The following is a 23,919-nucleotide window of genomic DNA, read 5'->3' on the forward strand; positions in this document are numbered from 1 at the left end:
TGATTATAGATTCTTCTTCTGATGATGATTATAGATTCTTCTGCTGATGATGATTATAGATTCTTCTGCTGATGATGATTACAGATTCTTCTGCTGATGATGATTATAGATTCTTCTGCTGATGATGATTATAGATTCTTCTGCTGATGATGATTATAGATTCTTCTGCTGATGATATTATAGATTCTTCTGCTGATGATGGTTATAGATTCTTCTGCTGATGATGATTATAGATTCTTCTGCTGATGATATTATAGATTCTTCTGCTGATAATGATTATAGATTCTTCTTATGATGATGATTATAGATTCTTCTGCTGATGATGATTATAGATTCTTCTGCTGATGATGATTATAGATTCTTCTGCTGATGATGATTACAGATTCTTCTGCTGATGATGATTATAGATTATTCTGCTGATGATGATTATAGATTCTTCTGCTGAAGATATTATAGATTCTTCTGCTGATGATGATTATAGATTCTTCTGCTGATGATGATTATAGATTCTTCTGCTGAAGATATTATAGATTCTTCTGCTGATAATGATTATAGATTCTTCTGCTGATGATATTATAGATTCTTCTGCTGATAATGATTATAGATTCTTCTGCTGAAGATATTATAGATTATTCTGCTGATGATGATTATAGATTCTTCTGCTGAAGATATTATAGATTCTTCTGCTGATAATGATTATAGATTCTTCTGCTGATGATATTATAGATTCTTCTGCTGATGATGATTATAGATTCTTCTGCTGATGATGATTATAGATTCTTCTGCTGATGATGATTACAGATTCTTCTGCTGATGAAGATTATAGATTCTTCTGCTGATGATGATTATAGATTCTTCTGCTGATGATCAGAATCAGAATCAGAATCAGAATCAGAATCAGAAAGAGCTTTATTGCCAAGTGTGCTTGCACACACAAGGAATTTGTTTTGGTACTGAGGCTTCCAGTGGACATATACAAATACAATACAAATACAACATGAAACATAATACTAAAAATTATAAGAATAAAAAATTAAAATATAAATATATGAGAATAAAACTATCACAGTTGGGTTTAGTCAGAATAGACATTTTCAGATTTACAGATTATGAACCTATTTACAGTGTTTTGAATATTATAAATAAATAAATCTACATATAAGTATCACCTGAGTTGTGGGATATTGCACTAAACAGAGGGAGTATTGCACTTACAGGCATATGCCTTGGGAGGAGTGTTAACTGTTCAGGAGGGAAATGGCCTGTGGGAAGAAACTGTTCCTGTGCCGAGATGTTCTTGTGGCCAGTGATCTGAGTCTCCGTCTTGACGGTAACAGTTCGAACAGGTGGTGTCCAGGGTGAGTGGAGTCTGTGATGATTTTACCTGCTCTCTTCCTCACTCTGGAAGATTACAGGTCCTGGAGGTTTGGCAGGGGGGCACCAATGATCCTCTCCGCAGTCCGGACTGTCCGTTGTAGTCTCCTGATGTCTGATTTGGTAGCTGAACCAAACCAGACAGTGATGGAAGCGCACAAGAAAGACTCAATGACGGCTGAGTAGAACTGAATCAGCAGATCCTGTGGCAGGTTGAACTTCCTCAGCTGGCGAAGGAAGTACAGTCTCTGCTGGGCCTTTTTCACAGTGGAGTCAATGTGATTGTCCCACTTCAGATCCTGAGAGATGGTAGTTCCCAGGAAGCTGAATGACTCCACTGCTTCCACAGTGCTGTTCATGATGGTGAGTGGGGGGAGTGCTGGGCTGTTCCTCCTGAAGTCCACGATCATCTCCACTGTTTTGAGCGTGTTCAGCTCAAGGTTGTTATAACTGCACCAGACAGCCAGCTGTTCAACCTCCAGTCTGTAAGCAGACTCGTCACCGTTTTGGATGAGACCGATGACAGTGGTGTCGTCTGCAAATTTCAGGAGCTTGACAGTGGGGTCTTTAGAAGTGCAGTCATTAGTGTACAGGGAGAAGAGCAGTGGGGAGAGAACGCACCCTTGGGGAGCACCAGTGCTGATTGTGAGTGTCTTGGATGTGTGTTTCCCCAGTCTCACTCGCTGCTGCCGGTCCGTCAGGAAGCTAGTGATCCACTGACAGATCGAGGATGGTATGGAGAGCTGGGTCAGTTTGGCTGTGAGAAGACCAGGCATGATGGTATTGAAGGCCGAACTGAAGTCCACAAAGAGGATCCTTGCATAAGTCCCTGGTCTGTCGAGATGTTGCAGGATATAATGCAGTCCCATGTTGACTGCATCATCCACAGACCTGTTTGCTCTGTAAGCAAACTGAAAGGGATCCAGCAGGGGTCCAGTGATGTCCTTCAGGTGGGCCAGCACCAGTCTTTCAAACGACTTCATGACCACAGACGTGATAGCGACAGGTCTGTAGTCATTAAGTCCAGTGATTTTGGGTTTTTTGGGGACAGGAATGATAGTGGAGCGTTTGAAACAGCAGGGAACTTCACACTGCTCCAATGATCTGTTGAAGATCTGCGTGAAGACCGGGGCCAGTTGGTCAGCGCAGGCTTTTAAACAAGCAGATGAGATGCCGTCTGGGCCTGAGGCTTTCCTAGTCTTCTGTTTTTTGAAGACTCGGCTCACGTCCTCCACACAGACCTTAAGCTCAGGTTGGATGGCAGGAGGGGGAGTGATAATTGGAGTGCAGGAGGTGATGGTGAATGTGTGAAGTGCAGATCAGACCGGGTGTGTGGTGTGAATGAGGGCTTTTCAAACCGGCAGTAAAATGAATTTAAATCGTCAGCCAGGTGTTGATTGTCCACAGATCGAGGGGATGGTGACTTGTAGTTGGTGATGTTCCTCAGGCCATTCCAGACTGATGATGGGTCGTTGGATGAAAACTGTTTTTTCAGTTTATCAGAGTAGTTCCTTTTAGCAACTCTGATCTCCTTTGTCAATCTGTTTCTGGCCTGGTTATACAAGATTTTATCCCCACTTCTGTAAGTATCCTCTTTGGCATGACGAAGGTGTTTGAGTTTCCCAGTAAACCATGGTTTATCATTAGTGAATGATAAGAAAGTCCTGGTAGGAATGCATGTATCCTCACAGAAACTTATATATGATGTTACAGTATCTGTGAGCTCATCCAGATCATTGGTAGCAGCTTCAAAAACAGTCCAATCAGTGCAATCAAAGCAGGCCTGTAGATTCTGCTCTGCTTCATTAGTCCATCTTTTCACAGTCCTTATTCCAGGTTTAGCTGATTTCAGTTTCTGCCTGTAGGTCGGTATGAGATGAACCAAACAGTGATCAGAGAGCCCCAAAGCTGCCCGTGGGACGGAGTGATACGCATTTCTTATTGTGGTGTAACAGTGGTCCAGTATATTACTGTCTCTGGTGGGACATGTAACGTGCTGTCTGTATTTTGGTAGTTCACGGGAAAGATTTGCTTTGTTAAAATCCCCAAGAATGATTAAAAGAGAGTCTGGGTACCTTTGTTCCGTTTCAGATATTTGTTCAGCCAGCTGTTGTAGCCCCGCGCTCACGCACGCATCTGGAGGGATGTAAACATTCACGAGAATGAAAGAGGAAAACTCCCGAGGCGAGTAGAAGGGTTTACAGTTTATGAAATGTGCCTCTAAATTAGGAGAGCACATCTTCTTCAGTGTTGTTACATCTGAACACCAACTTTCGTTAATGTAGAAACACAATCCACCACCTCTCGTTTTCCCCGTTAGCTCCGCGATGCGATCCGCTCGGAACAGCTGGAAGCCCGGCAGATGTATTGCGTTGTCCGGTATGGCTTCACTCAGCCAGGTTTCAGTGAAGCACAAAGCAGCAGAGTTTAAAAAATCCTTGTTAGTGTGGGTGAGGAGAAGAAGTTCATCCGTTTTGTTAGGAAGGGATCGGAGATTCGCGGATGAATACTGGGGAGTGCAGTGCGCAGGCCGCGCTCGCGGAGTTTAACCAGCGCGCCGGCTCGCTTCCCGCGTTTGCGTCTGAACGCGCGTTTGAACAACAGCGCTGCCCCTCCGACGAGAATGTCCAGCAAAACGTCCGAATAATCAAAAGCTGTAGAAAAGGTTTCTGGTGTGTGTTTCCTAATGTCCAGTAGTTCGTCTTTGGTGAAACTGATAGGAAAAGAATGACTAAACGCAGAACAAACGAACAAAAACAACACAATAGCTGGAGAGCTCCACACCGAGGCAGCCATCCGCGGCGCCATCTTGGATGATGATTATAGATTATTCTGCTGATGATGATTATAGATTCTTCTGCTGATGATGATTACAGATTCTTCTGCTGATGATGATTACAGATTCTTCTGCTGATGATATTATAGATTATTCTGCTGATGATGATTATAGATTCTTCTGCTGATGATGATTATAGATTCTTCTGCTGATGATATTATAGATTATTCTGCTGATGATGATTATAGATTATTCTGCTGATGATGATTATAGATTCTTCTGCTGATGATGATTATAGATTTTTCTGCTGATAATGATTATAGATTCTTCTGCTGATGATGATTATAGATTCTTCTGCTGATGATGATTATAGATTCTTCTGCTGATGATGATTACAGATTCTTCTGCTGATGATATTATAGATTCTTCTGCTGATGATGATTATAGATTCTTCTGCTGATGATATTATAGATTATTCTGCTGATGATGATTATAGATTATTCTGCTGATGATGATTATAGATTCTTCTGCTGATAATGATTATAGATTCTTCTGCTGATGATGATTATAGATTCTTCTGCTGATGATATTATAGATTCTTCTGCTGATGATGATTATAGATTCTTCTGCTGATGATATTATAGATTCTTCTGCTGATGATGATTATAGATTCTTCTGCTGATGATGATTATAGATTATTCTGCTGATGATGATTATAGATTCTTCTGCTGATGATGATTATAGATTCTTCTGCTGATGATGATTATAGATTCTTCTGCTGATGATATTATAGATTCTTCTGCTGATGATGATTATAGATTCTTCTGCTGATGATGATTATAGATTCTTCTGCTGATGATATTATAGATTCTTCTGCTGATGATGATTATAGATTATTCTGCTGATGATGATTATAGATTCTTCTGCTGATAATGATTATAGATTATTCTGCTGATGATGATTATAGATTCTTCTGCTGATGATGATTACAGATTCTTCTGCTGATGATATTATAGATTATTCTGCTGATGATGATTATAGATTCTTCTGCTGATAATGATTATAGATTATTCTGCTGATGATGATTATAGATTCTTCTGCTGATGATGATTACAGATTCTTCTGCTAATGATATTATAGATTATTCTGCTGATGATGATTATAGATTCTTCTGCTGATGATGATTACAGATTCTTCTGCTGATGATATTATAGATTATTCTGCTGATGATGATTATAGATTCTTCTGCTGATAATGATTACAGATTCTTCTGCTGATGATATTATAGATTATTCTGCTGATGATGATTATAGATTATTCTGCTGATGATGATTATAGATTCTTCTGCTGATGATGATTACAGATTCTTCTGCTAATGATATTATAGATTATTCTGCTGATGATGATTATAGATTCTTCTGCTGATGATGATTACAGATTCTTCTGCTGATGATATTATAGATTATTCTGCTGATGATGATTATAGATTCTTCTGCTGATGATGATTACAGATTCTTCTGCTGATGATATTATAGATTATTCTGCTGATGATGATTATAGATTCTTCTGCTGATGATGATTATAGATTCTTCTGCTGATAATGATTATAGATTATTCTGCTGATGATGATTATAGATTCTTCTGCTGATGATGATTACAGATTCTTCTGCTAATGATATTATAGATTATTCTGCTGATGATGATTATAGATTCTTCTGCTGATGATGATTACAGATTCTTCTGCTGATGATATTATAGATTATTCTGCTGATGATGATTATAGATTCTTCTGCTGATGATGATTACAGATTCTTCTGCTGATGATATTATAGATTATTCTGCTGATGATGATTATAGATTCTTCTGCTGATGATGATTACAGATTCTTCTGCTGATGATGATTATAGATTATTCTGCTGATGATGATTATAGATTCTTCTGCTGATAATGATTATAGATTCTTCTGCTGATAATGATTATAGATTCTTCGGCTGATAATGATTATAGATTATTCTGCTAATAATGATTATAGATTATTCTGCTAATAATGATTATAGATTATTCTGCTGATGATGATTATAGATTCTTCTGCTGATAATGATTATAGATTCTTCGGCTGATAATGATTATAGATTATTCTGCTAATAATGATTATAGATTATTCTGCTAATAATGATTATAGATTATTCTGCTGATGATGATTATAGATTCTTCTGCTGATTATGATTATAGATTCTTCGGCTGATAATGATTATAGATTATCCTGCTAATAATGAATATAGATTATTCTGCTAATAATGATTATAGATTATTCTGCTGATGATGATTATAGATTATTCTGCTGATTATGATTATAGATTCTTCTGCTGATAATGATTATAGATTCTTCTGCTGATAATGATTATAGATTCTTCGGCTGATAATGATTATAGATTCTTCGGCTGATAATGATTATAGATTATTCTGCTGATGATGATTATAGATTCTTCTGCTGATGATGATTACAGATTCTTCTGCTGATGATATTATAGATTATTCTGCTGATGATGATTATAGATTATTCTGCTGATGATATTATAGATTATTCTGCTGCTGATGATTATAGATTCTTCTGCTGATAATGATTATAGATTCTTCTGCTGATAATGATTATAGATTCTTCGGCTGATAATGATTATAGATTATTCTGCTAATAATGATTATAGATTATTCTGCTAATAATGATTATAGATTATTCTTCTGATGATATTATAGATTCTTCTGCTGAAAATGATTATAGATTCTTCGGCTGATAATGATTATAGATTATTCTGCTAATAATGATTATAGATTATTCTGCTAATAATGATTATAGATTATTCTGCTGATGATGATTATAGATTCTTCTGCTGATAATGATTATAGATTCTTCGGCTGATAATGATTATAGATTATCCTGCTAATAATGAATATAGATTATTCTGCTAATAATGATTATAGATTATTCTGCTGATGATGATTATAGATTATTCTGCTGATTATGATTATAGATTCTTCTGCTGATAATGATTATAGATTCTTCTGCTGATAATGATTATAGATTCTTCGGCTGATAATGATTATAGATTCTTCGGCTGATAATGATTATAGATTATTCTGCTGATGATGATTATAGATTCTTCTGCTGATGATGATTATAGATTATTCTGCTGATGATGATTATAGATTCTTCTGCTGAGGATGATTATAGATTCTTCTGCTGATGATGATTATAGATTCTTCTGCTGATGATGATTATAGATTCTTCTGCTGAGGATGATTACAGATTCTTCTTCTGATGATGATTATAGATTCTTCTGCTGAGGATGATTATAGATTCTTCTGCTGATAATGATTATAGATTCTTCTGCTGATGATGATTATAGATTCTTCTGCTGAGGATGATTACAGATTCTTCTTCTGATGATGATTATAGATTATTCTGCTAATAATGATTATAGATTATTCTGCTGATGATGATTACAGATTCTTCTGCTGATAATGATTATAGATTCTTCTGCTGATGATGATTATAGATTATTCTGCTGATGATGATTATAGATTCTTCTGCTGATGATGATTATAGATTATTCTGCTGATAATGATTATAGATTCTTCTGCTGATGATGATTATAGATTCTTCTTCTGATGATGATTACAGATTCTTCTTCTGATGATGATTACAGATTCTTCTGCTGATGATGATTATAGATTCTTCTGCTGATGATGATTATAGATTCTTCTTCTGATGATGATTACAGATTCTTCTTCTGATGATGATTACAGATTCTTCTGCTGATAATGATTATAGATTCTTCTGCTGATGATGATTATAGATTCTTCTGCTGATAATGATTATAGATTATTCTGCTGATAATGATTATAGATTCTTCTGCTGATGATGATTATAGATTCTTCTTCTGATGATGATTACAGATTCTTCTTCTGATGATGATTACAAATTCTTCTGCTGATGATGATTATAGATTCTTCTGCTGATGATGATTATAGATTCTTCTTCTGATGATGATTACAGATTCTTCTGCTGATGATGATTATAGATTCTTCTGCTGATGATGATTATAAATTCTTCGGCTGATAATGATTATAGATTCTTCTGCTGATGATGATTATAGATTCTTCTTCTGATGATGATTACAGATTCTTCTGCTGATGATGATTACAGATTCTTCTGCTGATGATGATTATAAATTCTTCGGCTGATAATGATTATAGATTCTTCGGCTGATAATGATTATAGATTCTTCTGCTGATGATGATTATAGATTCTTCTGCTGATGATGATTATAGATTCTTCTGCTGATGATGATTATAGATTCTTCTGCTGATGATGATTATAGATTCTTCTGCTGATGATGATTATAGATTCTTCTGCTGATAATGATTATAGATTATTCTGCTGATGATGATTATAGATTCTTCTGCTGATGATGATTATAAATTCTTCGGCTGATAATGATTATAGATTCTTCGGCTGATAATGATTATAGGTTCTTCTGCTGATGATGATTATAGATTCTTCTGCTGATGATGATTATAGATTCTTCTGCTGATGATGATTATAGATTCTTCTGCTGATGATGATTATAGATTCTTCTGCTGATAATGATTATAGATTATTCTGCTGATAATGATTATAGATTCTTCTGCTGATGATGATTATAGATTCTTCTGCTGATAATGATTATAGATTATTCTGCTGATGATGATTATAGATTCTTCTTCTGATGATGATTACAGATTCTTCTTCTGATGATGATTATAGATTATTCTGCTAATAATGATTATAGATTCTTCTGCTGATAATGATTATAGATTATTCTGCTGATGATGATTATAGATTCTTCTGCTGATGATGATTATAGATTCTTCTGCTGATAATGATTATAGATTATTCTGCTAATAATGATTATAGATTATTCTGCTGATGATGATTATAGATTATTCTGCTGATAATGATTATAGATTCTTCGGCTGATAATGATTATAGATTATTCTGCTAATAATGATTATAGATTATTCTGCTGATGATGATTATAGATTATTCTGCTGATAATGATTATAGATTCTTCGGCTGATAATGATTATAGATTATTCTGCTAATAATGATTATAGATTCTTCGGCTGATGATGATTATAGATTCTTCTGCTGATAATGATTATAGATTCTTCTTCTGATGATGATTATAGATTATTCTGCTGATGATGATTATAGATTCTTCTGCTGATGATGATTATAGATTCTTCTGCTAATAATGATTATAGATTCTTCTGCTGATGATGATTATAGATTATTCTGCTGATGATGATTATAGATTCTTCTGCTGATAATGATTATAGATTCTTCTGCTGATGATGATTATAGATTCTTCTGCTGATGATGATTATAGATTCTTCTGCTGATAATGATTATAGATTCTTCGGCTGATGATGATTATAGATTATTCTGCTGATGATGATTATAGATTATTCTGCTGATAATGATTATAGATTCTTCTGCTAATAATGATTATAGATTATTCTGCTGATGATGATTACAGATTATTCTGCTGATGATGATTATAGATTATTCTGCTGATGATGATTATAGATTATTCTGCTGATAATGATTATAGATTCTTCTGCTAATAATGATTATAGATTCTTCTGCTGATAATGATTATAGATTCTTCGGCTGATGATGATTATAGATTATTCTGCTGATGATGATTATAGATTATTCTGCTGATAATGATTATAGATTCTTCTGCTAATAATGATTATAGATTATTCTGCTGATGATGATTACAGATTCTTCTGCTGATGATGATTATAGATTCTTCTGCTAATAATGATTATAGATTATTCTGCTGATGATGATTACAGATTATTCTGCTGATAATGATTATAGATTCTTCTGCTAATAATGATTATAGATTATTCTGCTGATGATGATTATAGATTATTCTGCTGATGATGATTATAGATTCTTCTGCTAATAATGATTATAGATTCTTCTGCTGATGATGATTATAGATTATTCTGCTGATGATGATTATAGATTATTCTGCTGATAATGATTATAGATTCTTCTGCTGATGATGATTATAGATTCTTCTGCTGATGATGATTATAGATTCTTCTGCTGATGATGATTATAGATTATTCTGCTGATGATGATTATAGATTATTCTGCTGATGATGATTATAGATTCTTCTGCTAATAATGATTATAGATTCTTCTGCTGATGATGATTATAGATTATTCTGCTGATGATGATTATAGATTATTCTGCTGATAATGATTATAGATTCTTCTGCTGATGATGATTATAGATTATTCTGCTAATAATGATTATAGATTATTCTGCTGATGATGATTATAGATTATTCTGCTGATGATGATTATAGATTATTCTGCTGATGATGATTATAGATTATTCTGCTGATGATGATTATAGATTATTCTGCTAATAATGATTATAGATTATTCTGCTGATGATGATTATAGATTATTCTGCTGATGATGATTATAGATTCTTCTGCTAATAATGATTATAGATTCTTCTGCTGATGATGATTATAGATTATTCTGCTGATGATGATTATAGATTATTCTGCTGATAATGATTATAGATTCTTCTGCTGATGATGATTACAGATTCTTCTTCTGATGATGATTATAGATTCTTCGGCTGATAATGATTATAGATTCTTCGGCTGATAATGATTATAGATTATTCTGCTGATGATGATTATAGATTATTCTGCTGATAATGATTATAGATTCTTCTGCTGATGATGATTATAGATTCTTCTGCTGATGATGATTATAGATTCTTCTTCTGATGATGATTACAGATTCTTCTTCTGATGATGATTATATATTCTTCTGCTAATAATGATTATAGATTCTTCGGCTGATAATGATTATAGATTCTTCGGCTGATAATGATTATAGATTATTCTGCTGATGATGATTATAGATTCTTCTGCTGATGATGATTATAGATTCTTCTGCTGATGATATTATAGATTCTTCTGCTGATGATGATTATAGATTCTTCTGCTGATGATGATTATAGATTCTTCTGCTGATAATGATTATAGATTATTCTGCTAATAATGATTATAGATTATTCTGCTGATGATGATTATAGATTATTCTGCTGATAATGATTATAGATTCTTCGGCTGATAATGATTATAGATTATTCTGCTAATAATGATTATAGATTATTCTGCTGATGATGATTATAGATTATTCTGCTGATAATGATTATAGATTCTTCGGCTGATAATGATTATAGATTATTCTGCTAATAATGATTATAGATTATTCTGCTGATGATGATTATAGATTATTCTGCTGATAATGATTATAGATTCTTCGGCTGATGATGATTATAGATTCTTCTGCTGATAATGATTATAGATTCTTCTTCTGATGATGATTATAGATTATTCTGCTGATGATGATTATAGATTCCTCTGCTGATGATGATTATAGATTCTTCTGCTAATAATGATTATAGATTCTTCTGCTGATGATGATTATAGATTATTCTGCTGATGATGATTATAGATTCTTCTGCTGATAATGATTATAGATTCTTCGGCTGATGATGATTATAGATTATTCTGCTGATGATGATTATAGATTATTCTGCTGATAATGATTATAGATTCTTCTGCTAATAATGATTATAGATTATTCTGCTGATGATGATTACAGATTATTCTGCTGATGATGATTATAGATTATTCTGCTGATGATGATTATAGATTATTCTGCTGATGATGATTATAGATTCTTCTGCTGATGATGATTATAGATTCTTCTGCTGATAATGATTATAGATTCTTCGGCTGATGATGATTATAGATTATTCTGCTGATGATGATTATAGATTATTCTGCTGATAATGATTATAGATTCTTCTGCTAATAATGATTATAGATTATTCTGCTGATGATGATTACAGATTATTCTGCTGATGATGATTATAGATTATTCTGCTGATGATGATTATAGATTATTCTGCTGATAATGATTATAGATTCTTCTGCTAATAATGATTATAGATTCTTCTGCTGATAATGATTATAGATTCTTCGGCTGATGATGATTATAGATTATTCTGCTGATGATGATTATAGATTATTCTGCTGATAATGATTATAGATTCTTCTGCTAATAATGATTATAGATTATTCTGCTGATGATGATTACAGATTATTCTGCTGATGATGATTATAGATTCTTCTGCTAATAATGATTATAGATTATTCTGCTGATGATGATTACAGATTATTCTGCTGATAATGATTATAGATTCTTCTGCTAATAATGATTATAGATTATTCTGCTGATGATGATTATAGATTATTCTGCTGATGATGATTATAGATTCTTCTGCTAATAATGATTATAGATTCTTCTGCTGATGATGATTATAGATTATTCTGCTGATGATGATTATAGATTATTCTGCTGATAATGATTATAGATTCTTCTGCTGATGATGATTATAGATTCTTCTGCTGATGATGATTATAGATTCTTCTGCTGATGATGATTATAGATTATTCTGCTGATGATGATTATAGATTATTCTGCTGATGATGATTATAGATTCTTCTGCTAATAATGATTATAGATTCTTCTGCTGATGATGATTATAGATTATTCTGCTGATGATGATTATAGATTATTCTGCTGATAATGATTATAGATTCTTCTGCTGATGATGATTATAGATTATTCTGCTAATAATGATTATAGATTATTCTGCTGATGATGATTATAGATTATTCTGCTGATGATGATTATAGATTATTCTGCTGATGATGATTATAGATTATTCTGCTGATGATGATTATAGATTATTCTGCTAATAATGATTATAGATTATTCTGCTGATGATGATTATAGATTATTCTGCTGATGATGATTATAGATTCTTCTGCTAATAATGATTATAGATTCTTCTGCTGATGATGATTATAGATTATTCTGCTGATGATGATTATAGATTATTCTGCTGATAATGATTATAGATTCTTCTGCTGATGATGATTACAGATTCTTCTTCTGATGATGATTATAGATTCTTCGGCTGATAATGATTATAGATTCTTCGGCTGATAATGATTATAGATTATTCTGCTGATGATGATTATAGATTATTCTGCTGATAATGATTATAGATTCTTCTGCTGATGATGATTATAGATTCTTCTGCTGATGATGATTATAGATTCTTCTTCTGATGATGATTACAGATTCTTCTTCTGATGATGATTATATATTCTTCTGCTAATAATGATTATAGATTCTTCGGCTGATAATGATTATAGATTCTTCGGCTGATAATGATTATAGATTATTCTGCTGATGATGATTATAGATTCTTCTGCTGATGATGATTATAGATTCTTCTGCTGATGATATTATAGATTCTTCTGCTGATGATGATTATAGATTCTTCTGCTGATGATGATTATAGATTCTTCTGCTGATGATGATTATAGATTATTCTGCTGATGATGATTATAGATTATTCTGCTGATAATGATTATAGATTCTTCTGCTGATGATGATTATAGATTCTTCTGCTAATAATGATTATAGATTCTTCGGCTGATAATGATTATAGATTATTCTGCTGATGATGATTATAGATTCTTCTGCTGATGATGATTATAGATTCTTCTTCTGATGATGATTACAGATTCTTCTTCTGATGATGATTATATATTCTTCTGCTAATAATGATTATAGATTCTTCGGCTGATAATGATTATAGATTCTTCGGCTGATAATGATTATAGATTATTCTGCTGATGATGATTATAGATTCTTCTGCTGATAATGATTATAGATTCTTCTGCTGATGATGATTATAGATTCTTCTGCTGATAATGATTATAGATTCTTCTGCTAATAATGATTATAGATTCTTCTGCTGATGATGATTATAGATTCTTCTGCTAATAATGATTATAGATTCTTCTGCTGATGATGATTATAGATTCTTCTGCTGATAATGATTATAGATTATTCTGCTGATGATGATTATAGATTCTTCTGCTGATAATGATTATAGATTCTTCTGCTGATGATGATTATAGATTCTTCTGCTGATAATGATTATAGATTCTTCGGCTGATAATGATTATAGATTATTCTGCTGATGATGATTATAGATTATTCTGCTGATAATGATTATAGATTCTTCTGCTGATAATGATTATAGATTATTCTGCTGATAATGATTATAGATTCTTCTGCTGAAGATATTATAGATTCTTCTGCTGATAATGATTATAGATTCTTCTGCTGATGATGATTATAGATTCTTCGGCTGATGATGATTATAGATTCTTCGGCTGATAATGATTATAGATTCTTCTGCTGATAATGATTATAGATTCTTCTGCTGAAGATACTATAGATTATTCTTCTGATAATGATTATAGATTCTTCTGATGATAATGATTATAGATTATTCTTCTGGTGATGATTATAGATTCTTCTGCTGATAATGATTATAGATTCTTCGGCTGATAATGATTATAGATTATTCTGCTGATGATGATTATAGATTATTCTGCTGATAATGATTATAGATTCTTCTGCTAATAATGATTATAGATTCTTCTGCTGAAGATATTATAGATTCTTCTGCTGATAATGATTATAGATTCTTCGGCTGATAATGATTATAGATTATTCTGCTGATGATGATTATAGATTATTCTGCTGATAATGATTATAGATTCTTCTGCTGATGATGATTATAGATTCTGCTGATGATATTATAGATTCTTCTGCTGATGATGATTATAGATTCTTCTGCTGATGATGATTATAGATTCTTCTGCTGATGATGATTATAGATTCTTCGGCTGATAATGATTATAGATTCTTCTGCTAATAATGATTATAGATTATTCTGCTGATGATGATTATAGATTCTTCTTCTGATGATGATTATAGATTCTTCTGCTGATGATGATTACAGATTCTTCTTCTGATGATGATTATATATTCTTCTGCTAATAATGATTATAGATTCTTCTGCTGATGATGATTATAGATTCTTCTGCTGATGATGATTATAGATTCTTCTGCTGATGATGATTACAGATTCTTCTTCTGATGATGATTATATATTCTTCTGCTAATAATGATTATAGATTCTTCGGCTGATAATGATTATAGATTCTTCTGCTGAAGATATTATAGATTATTCTGCTGATGATGATTATAGATTATTCTGCTGATGATGATTATAGATTCTTCTTGTTCTGATGATTACAGAGTATTCTGCTGATAATGATTATAGATTCTTCTGCTGATGATGATTATAGATTCTTCTGCTGATGATGATTATAGATTCTTCTGCTGATGATGATTATAGATTCTTCTGCTAATAATGATTATAGATTCTTCTGCTGATGATGATTATAGATTCTTCTGCTGATAATGATTATAGATTCTTCTGCTGATAATGATTATAGATTCTTCTGCTGATAATGATTATAGATTCTTCTGCTGATGATGATTATAGATTCTTCTGCTGATGATGATTATAGATTCTTCTGCTGATGATGATTATAGATTCTTCTGCTGATGATGATTATAGATTCTTCTGCTGATAATGATTATAGATTCTTCTGCTGATATTGATTATAGATTCTTCTGCTGATGATGATTATAGATTCTTCTGCTGATAATGATTATAGATTCTTCTGCTGATAATGATTATAGATTCTTCTGCTGATGATGATTATAGATTCTTCTGCTGATAATGATTATAGATTCTTCTGCTGATGATGATTATAGATTCTTCTGCTGATAATGATTATAGATTCTTCTGCTGATGATGATTATAGATTCTTCTGCTGATGATGATTATAGATTCTTCTGCTGATAATGATTATAGATTCTTCTGCTGATGATGATTATGGATTATTCTGCTGATGATGATTATAGATTCTTCTGCTGATAATGATTATAGATTCTTCTGCTGATATTGATTATAGATTCTTCTGCTGATGATGATTATAGATTCTTCTGCTGATAATGATTATAGATTCTTCTGCTGATAATGATTATAGATTCTTCTGCTGATGATGATTATAGATTCTTCTGCTGATAATGATTATAGATTCTTCTGCTGATGATGATTATAGATTCTTCTGCTGATAATGATTATAGATTCTTCTGCTGATGATGATTATAGATTCTTCTGCTGATGATGATTATAGATTCTTCTGCTGATAATGATTATAGATTCTTCTGCTGATAATGATTATAGATTCTTCTGCTGATGATGATTATAGATTCTTCTGCTGATAATGATTATAGATTCTTCTGCTGATGATGATTATAGATTCTTCTGCTGATGATGATTATAGATTCTTCTGCTGATGATGATTATAGATTCTTCTGCTGATGATGATTATAGATTCTTCTGCTGATGATGATTATAGATTCTTCTGCTGATGATGATTATAGATTTTTCTGCTGATGATGATTATAGATTCTTCTGCTGATGATGATTATAGATTCTTCTGCTGATGATGATTATAGATTCTTCTGCTGATAATGATTATAGATTCTTCTGCTGATGATGATTATAGATTATTCTGCTGCTGATGATTATAGATTCTTCTGCTGATGATGATTATAGATTCTTCTGCTAATAATGATTATAGATTCTTCTGCTGATAATGATTATAGATTCTTCTGCTGATGATGATTATAGATTCTTCTGCTGATGATGATTATAGATTCTTCTGCTGATAATGATTATAGATTCTTCTGCTGATAATGATTATAGATTCTTCTGCTGATGATGATTATAGATTATTCTGCTGCTGATGATTATAGATTCTTCTGCTGATGATGATTATAGATTCTTCTGCTGATGATGATTATAGATTCTTCTGCTGATGATGATTATAGATTCTTCTGCTGATGATGATTATAGATTATTCTGCTGATGATGATTATAGATTCTTCTGCTGATGATGATTATAGATTCTTCTGCTGATGATGATTATAGATTCTTCTGCTGATAATGATTATAGATTCTTCTGCTGATGATGATTATAGATTATTCTGCTGCTGATGATTATAGATTCTTCTGCTGATGATATTTATAGATTCTTCTGCTAATAATGATTATAGATTCTTCTGCTGATAATGATTATAGATTCTTCTGCTGATAATGATTATAGATTCTTCTGCTGATGATGATTATAGATTCTTCTGCTAATAATGATTATAGATTCTTCTGCTGATAATGATTATAGATTCTTCTGCTGATGATGATTATAGATTCTTCTGCTGATGATGATTACAGATTATTCTGCTGATGATGATTATAGATTCTGCTGCTGCTGCTGTTGATTAATAATAATAATAATAATAATTAATTACATTTATATAGCGCTTTTCTCAACACTCAAAACACTTTACATAGAAGCAATTTGAGTATTGATTATTGCTGCTGCTGCTGATAAAGTACAAAACTTGCTACTGCCAATAAATACACGCTGCTGTGAGCAAACAAGACATGCTGCTACTGTACAAGCATATATGAATTACCCCATAGCAGATCTATACAGGTGGAGCTGGGGAAGGTGGAGGGTGGGAGCCGTACAGTGGGAACCAACCAGCTGAGAGTGACGTGACTGGGTTAAATACCTATCAGCCTGTGCCATCTAGAGTTTCCTGACAGAACTTTGCATTTCTTTACAATTATTATATTATGTCACTGATTTTAACTGTATTTTTATCAGATAAATGCAGCCTTGGTGAGCAGAAAAGACTTTTGCAAACATAAAAAATGTTAATTATTCCAATGGCATGTGTTTAAATACGAATGTACATGCTATTGCAGTAACTGAAAGTGCTTTACACAGACAGAAGAGCGAGTTCTTATACAATCTCAACCAGTCTGTGTGCATTTTTATCACAGTGAAATCATTACCGCAGTAAAAGACGAGCCCTCCGGCTACAGTTCACCTTCACACGCCACATTAGGCCAATCGAGTTCTAGTGTCGCTGGCAGCAGTTCAGCATTCAGGAATTCACACGAATGATGTTTTGGGTCAAAGTTGATGATTTGAGGAGCAACACCAGTTTGTTTTCCGGGAATATTGTGCATTTGGTGTTTATTATCATTGTTAGGGCCAGAGCACCGGAAGTACTGCTACTACTACTATTATTATTATTATTGTTATTATTATTATTATTATTATTATTATTAAGAGGCTCAAATCCCAGAACAAACTTATCATATAATATTGACCTTTTGAGGTTGATGTTCAACATGTTCTGAATGTAAAGCTTCTTCACTTATCATTTGCTGAATTAAACAAAACAATTAAACCAACATAAAGATTTAAACTAATTATCTTCATACCTATTTCTTATTTGTGTACCACATGTAGCCTATTTTTACCATCTAACAGATTTTTATGATTATGTAAATAATATTAATATTCAGATAATTTATTAAAAGGTGTTTTAAACACAGTTGTCTGTTCGTGTTGTTTGCATGAGTGAACGCAGGCGTGTTAATCAGGTTTCCATAGAGGCTCATTAGACTGGATCAAGCAGAAACCAGTTCAGCAAGTGTCAGTGTCTTCGGTGTAATCTCCACGTATGACTTCGAGAAGCTCGAGTGACTGCGCTTTAGTGTCGAGCTGATGATGTTGTCTGTGAGTTTCTCTGGAGACAGTATTTGAGGTAACGTTTGCAAGCTTTAGAAACTTAGAAGTTGATCTATTTCTTGTTAAAGCTGTTCTGCTCTGGCTCTTAAAGCAAACATGTTTTATTTGTGCTTTCATTTCCTTCTAACTAAATAAGTTTGTTTGATCGCCGCCACAGTTTCATCTCTGATGGTAAATATGAATTCTGATTAACTTCGGCTTCTGAAATACAGCTGTTCTCTTGCTCATGTCAAGCTTTGCTTTATAAAATCAGATGGAAACATTATGAACTTCTGTAATTATTTAAAGCTTCTGAATTCAGTGACGAAAGTCTTATTTCAGAAACAATAATAAACTATATTATTTGTGTGCCATTAGTAATGATAATAAGCATCATCTGAAATGACTGCCTTGTAAATATTAATATGAAAGGGTTTCTGTTGATTGTTTGTGAACTTTCTGGAACTTGTTGAAGTGTTTAAAGTTGCTTCTGTTGTTTCACAGAAAGCATCCAGATATCGTCTTTATACAAACGTGGGAGTGTTTTCAGCCTTTCACTTTCATTTGAGTTGTGTGGTGTGTGACAGGCATAAACTCTTCGTAGAAACATAAATCAGCACTTTTCCTGTCAGGTTGTGGATAATTGCATCATATTGAGTCATATGTAGAGCGGTGTGTGAGTGTGTGTGTGTTTGTGCATCAGATATCAGCAGGAGATCAGTGGAGTCGCAGTCAAGGCCAAGAACAGCATGTTCATAAGAAGATCTTCAGAGAACAGAAGTTCACAAAATCCAGACGAAACACATCCGGAGATCCTGGAGCACAACAGCAGCGTCACACGCAGGTGAACACACACACACACACACACACACACACACACACACACACACACACACACACACACACACAGGTGAACACACACACACACACACACACACACACAGGTGAACACACACACACACACACACACAGGTGAACACACACACACACACACAGGTGAACACACACACACAGGTGAACACACACACACAGGTGAACACACACACGCACACACACACACACACACACAGGTGAACACACACACACACAGGTGAACACACACACACACACACACACACAGGTGAACACACACACACACAGGTGAACACACACATACACACACACACACACAGGTGAACACACACACACACACATACACAGGTGAACACACACACATACACAGGTGAAGACACACACACATACACAGGTGAACACACACACACATACACAGGTGAACACACACACACACACATACACAGGTGAACACACACACACACACACACATACACAGGTGAACACACACACACACATACATACACGTGTGAACACACACACACACGCAGGTGAACACACACACACACACACCCACCCACACACACACGTAGGTGAACACACACACACATACCCACCCACACACACGCAGGTGAACACACACACACAGACACACACAAACACACACACGCAGGTGAAAGCACGCACACACTCATGTGAACACTAGATGATGACATTGATCTCCTGTGCATTAGATCCACGATCATCGAGGAGGGTTTGAACAGATCTGCCGTTCATAACGTGAGTTTATTCTTCATCACTCACTCTCTTCATCACTCACTCTCTTGATCACTCACTCTCTTCATCATCACTCACTCTCTTCATCACTCACTCTCATCATCACTCACTCTCTTCATCATCACTCTCTTCATCACTCACTCTCTTCATCACTCACTCTCTTCATCACTCACTCTCTCCATCACTCACTCTCTTCATCACTCACTCTCTTCATCATCACTCACTTTCTTCATCATCACTCACTCTCTTCATCATCACTCACTCTCTTCATCACTCACTCTCTTCATCATCACTCACTCTCTTCATCACTCACTCTCTTCATCACTCACTCTCTTCATCACTCACTCTCTCCATCACTCACTCTCTTCATCACTCACTCTCTTCATCATCACTCACTTTCTTCATCATCACTCACTCTCTTCATCATCACTCAATCTTTTCATCACTCACTCTCTTCATCATCACTCACTTTCTTCATCATCACTCACTCTCTTCATCATCACTCACTCTCTTCATCATCACTCAATCTTTTCATCACTCACTCTCTTCATCATCACTCACTTTCTTCATCATCACTCACTCTCTTCATCATCACTCAATCTTTTCTTCACTCACTCTCTTCATCACTCACTCTCTTCATCACTCACTCTCTTCATCATCACTCATTCTCTTCATCATCACTCAATCTTTTCATCACTCACTCTCTTCATCATCACTCACTTTCTTCATCATCATTCACTCTCTTCATCATCACTCAATCTTTTCTTCACTCACTCTCTTCATCATCACTCAATCTTTTCATCACTCACTCTCTTCATCATCACTCAATCTCTTCATCACTCACTCTCTTCATCACTCACTCTCTTCATCACTCACTCTCTTCATCATCACTCTCTTCATCACTCACTCTCTTCATCATCACTCACTCTCTTCATCACTCAATAACTTCATCACTCACTCTCTTCATCACTCAATAACTTCATCATCACTCACTCTCTTCATCATCACTCACTTTCTTCATCATCACTCACTCTCTTCATCATCACTCATTCTCTTCATCATCACTCAATCTTTTCATCACTCACTCTCTTCATCATCACTCACTTTCTTCATCATCACTCACTCTCTTCATCATCACTCAATCTTTTCTTCACTCACTCTCTTCATCACTCACTCTCTTCATCACTCACTCTCTTCATCATCACTCATTCTCTTCATCATCACTCAATCTTTTCATCACTCACTCTCTTCATCATCACTCACTCTCTTCATCATCACTCAATCTTTTCTTCACTCACTCTCTTCATCATCACTCAATCTTTTCATCACTCACTCTCTTCATCATCACTCACTCTCTTCATCACTCACTCTCTTCATCACTCACTCTCTTCATCACTCACTCTCTTCATCATCACTCTCTTCATCACTCACTCTCTTCATCATCACTCACTCTCTTCATCACTCAATAACTTCATCACTCACTCTCTTCATCACTCAATAACTTCATCATCACTCACTCTCTTCATCATCACTCACTTTCTTCATCATCACTCACTCTCTTCATCATCACTCATTCTCTTCATCATCACTCAATCTTTTCATCACTCACTCTCTTCATCATCACTCACTTTCTTCATCATCACTCACTCTCTTCATCATCACTCAATCTTTTCTTCACTCACTCTCTTCATCACTCACTCTCTTCATCACTCACTCTCTTCATCATCACTCATTCTCTTCATCATCACTCAATCTTTTCATCACTCACTCTCTTCATCATCACTCACTTTCTTCATCATCACTCACTCTCTTCATCATCACTCAATCTTTTCTTCACTCACTCTCTTCATCATCACTCAATCTTTTCATCACTCACTCTCTTCATCATCACTCAATCTTTTCATCATCACTCAATCTCTTCATCATCACTCAATCTTTTCATCACTCACTCTCTTCATCATCACTCAATCTTTTCATCATCACTCACTCTCTTCATCACTCACTCTCTTCATCATCACTCTCTTCATCACTCACTCTCTTCATCATCACTCACTCTCTTCATCATTCAATAACTTCATCACTCACTCTCTTCATCATCACTCACTCTCTTCATAACTCAATAACTTCATCATCACTCACTCTCTTCATCACTCAATAATTTCATCATCACTCACTCTCTTCATCACTCACTCTCTTCATCACTCACTCTCTTCATCATCACACTCTCTTCATCACTCACTCTCTTCATCACTCACTCTCTTCATCACTCAATAACTTCATCAACACTCACTCTCTTCATCACTCACTCTCTTCATCACTCACTCTCTTCATCACTCACTCTCTTCATCATCACTCACTCTCTTCATCATCACTCACTCTCTTCATCACTCAATAACTTCATCATCACTCACTCTCTTCATCACTCAATAACTTCATCATCACTCACTCTCTTCATCACTCACCCTCTTCATCACTCAATCTCTTCATCACTCACTCTCTTCATCATCACTCACTCTCTTCATCACTCACCCTCTTCATCACTCACTCTCTTCATCACTCAATAACTTCATCATCACTCACTCTCTTCATCACTCACCCTCTTCATCATTCACTCTCTTCATCACTCACTCTCTTCATCATCACTCACTCTCTTCATCACTCAATCTCTTCATCATCACTCAATCTTTTCATCACTCACTCTCTTCATCACTCACTCTCTTCATCATCACTCACTCTCTTCATCATCACTCAATCTCTTCATCACTCAATCTCTTCATCACTCACTCTCTTCATCACTCACTCTTTTCATCATCACTCAATGTCTTCATCACTCCTCACTCTCTTTATCACTTACTCTCTTCATCACTCACTCTCTTCATCATCACTCATTTTCTTCATCACCCACTCTCTTCATCACTCACTCTCTTCATCACTCACCCTCTTCATCATTCACTCTCTTCATCACTCACTCTCTTCATCATCACTCACTCTCTTCATCATCACTCAATCTCTTCATCATCACTCACTCTCTTCATCACTCAATAACTTCATCAACACTCACTCTCTTCATCACTCACTCTCTTCATCACTCACTCTCTTCATCACTCACTCTCTTCATCATCACTCTCTTCATCACTCACTCTCTTCATCATCACTCACTCTCTTCATCATCACTCACTCTCTTCATCACTCAATAACTTCATCACTCACTCTCTTCATCATCACTCACTCTCTTCATCACTCAATAACTTCATCATCACTCACTCTCTTCAACACTCAATAACTTCATCATCACTCACTCTCTTCATCACTCAATCTCTTCATCACTCAATCTCTTCATCACTCACTCAATCTCTTCATCATCACTCACTCTCTTCATCATCACTCAATCTTTTCATCATCACTCAATCTCT

At 34.5% G+C, this 23,919-nt stretch overlaps 1 long non-coding RNA gene across 2 annotated transcripts in view; it reads left to right on the plus strand.

Moving 5' to 3' along the window:
* The window catches only part of LOC143748476 (uncharacterized), a 28,086-nt gene extending 7,521 nt beyond the window's left edge, over positions 1–20,565 (plus strand). Inside the window, exons 1-3 of one of the 2 annotated variants that reach the window (XR_013206796.1) lie at positions 18,851–18,935; positions 19,602–19,742; positions 20,464–20,565. This is a non-coding gene — a long non-coding RNA (uncharacterized LOC143748476). Of the gene's footprint in view, positions 1–18,850; positions 18,936–19,601; positions 19,743–20,463 lie in introns of those variants that run through there. The other variant, XR_013206795.1, reaches the window with a different exon arrangement.
* The last annotated feature ends 3,354 nt before the right edge of the window (positions 20,566–23,919 follow it).

Source organism: Siphateles boraxobius, unplaced genomic scaffold, assembly GCF_051911475.1.
Source record: "Siphateles boraxobius isolate OS27281-9 unplaced genomic scaffold, OSU_SipBor_1 238, whole genome shotgun sequence".
NCBI lineage: Eukaryota > Metazoa > Chordata > Actinopteri > Cypriniformes > Leuciscidae > Siphateles > Siphateles boraxobius.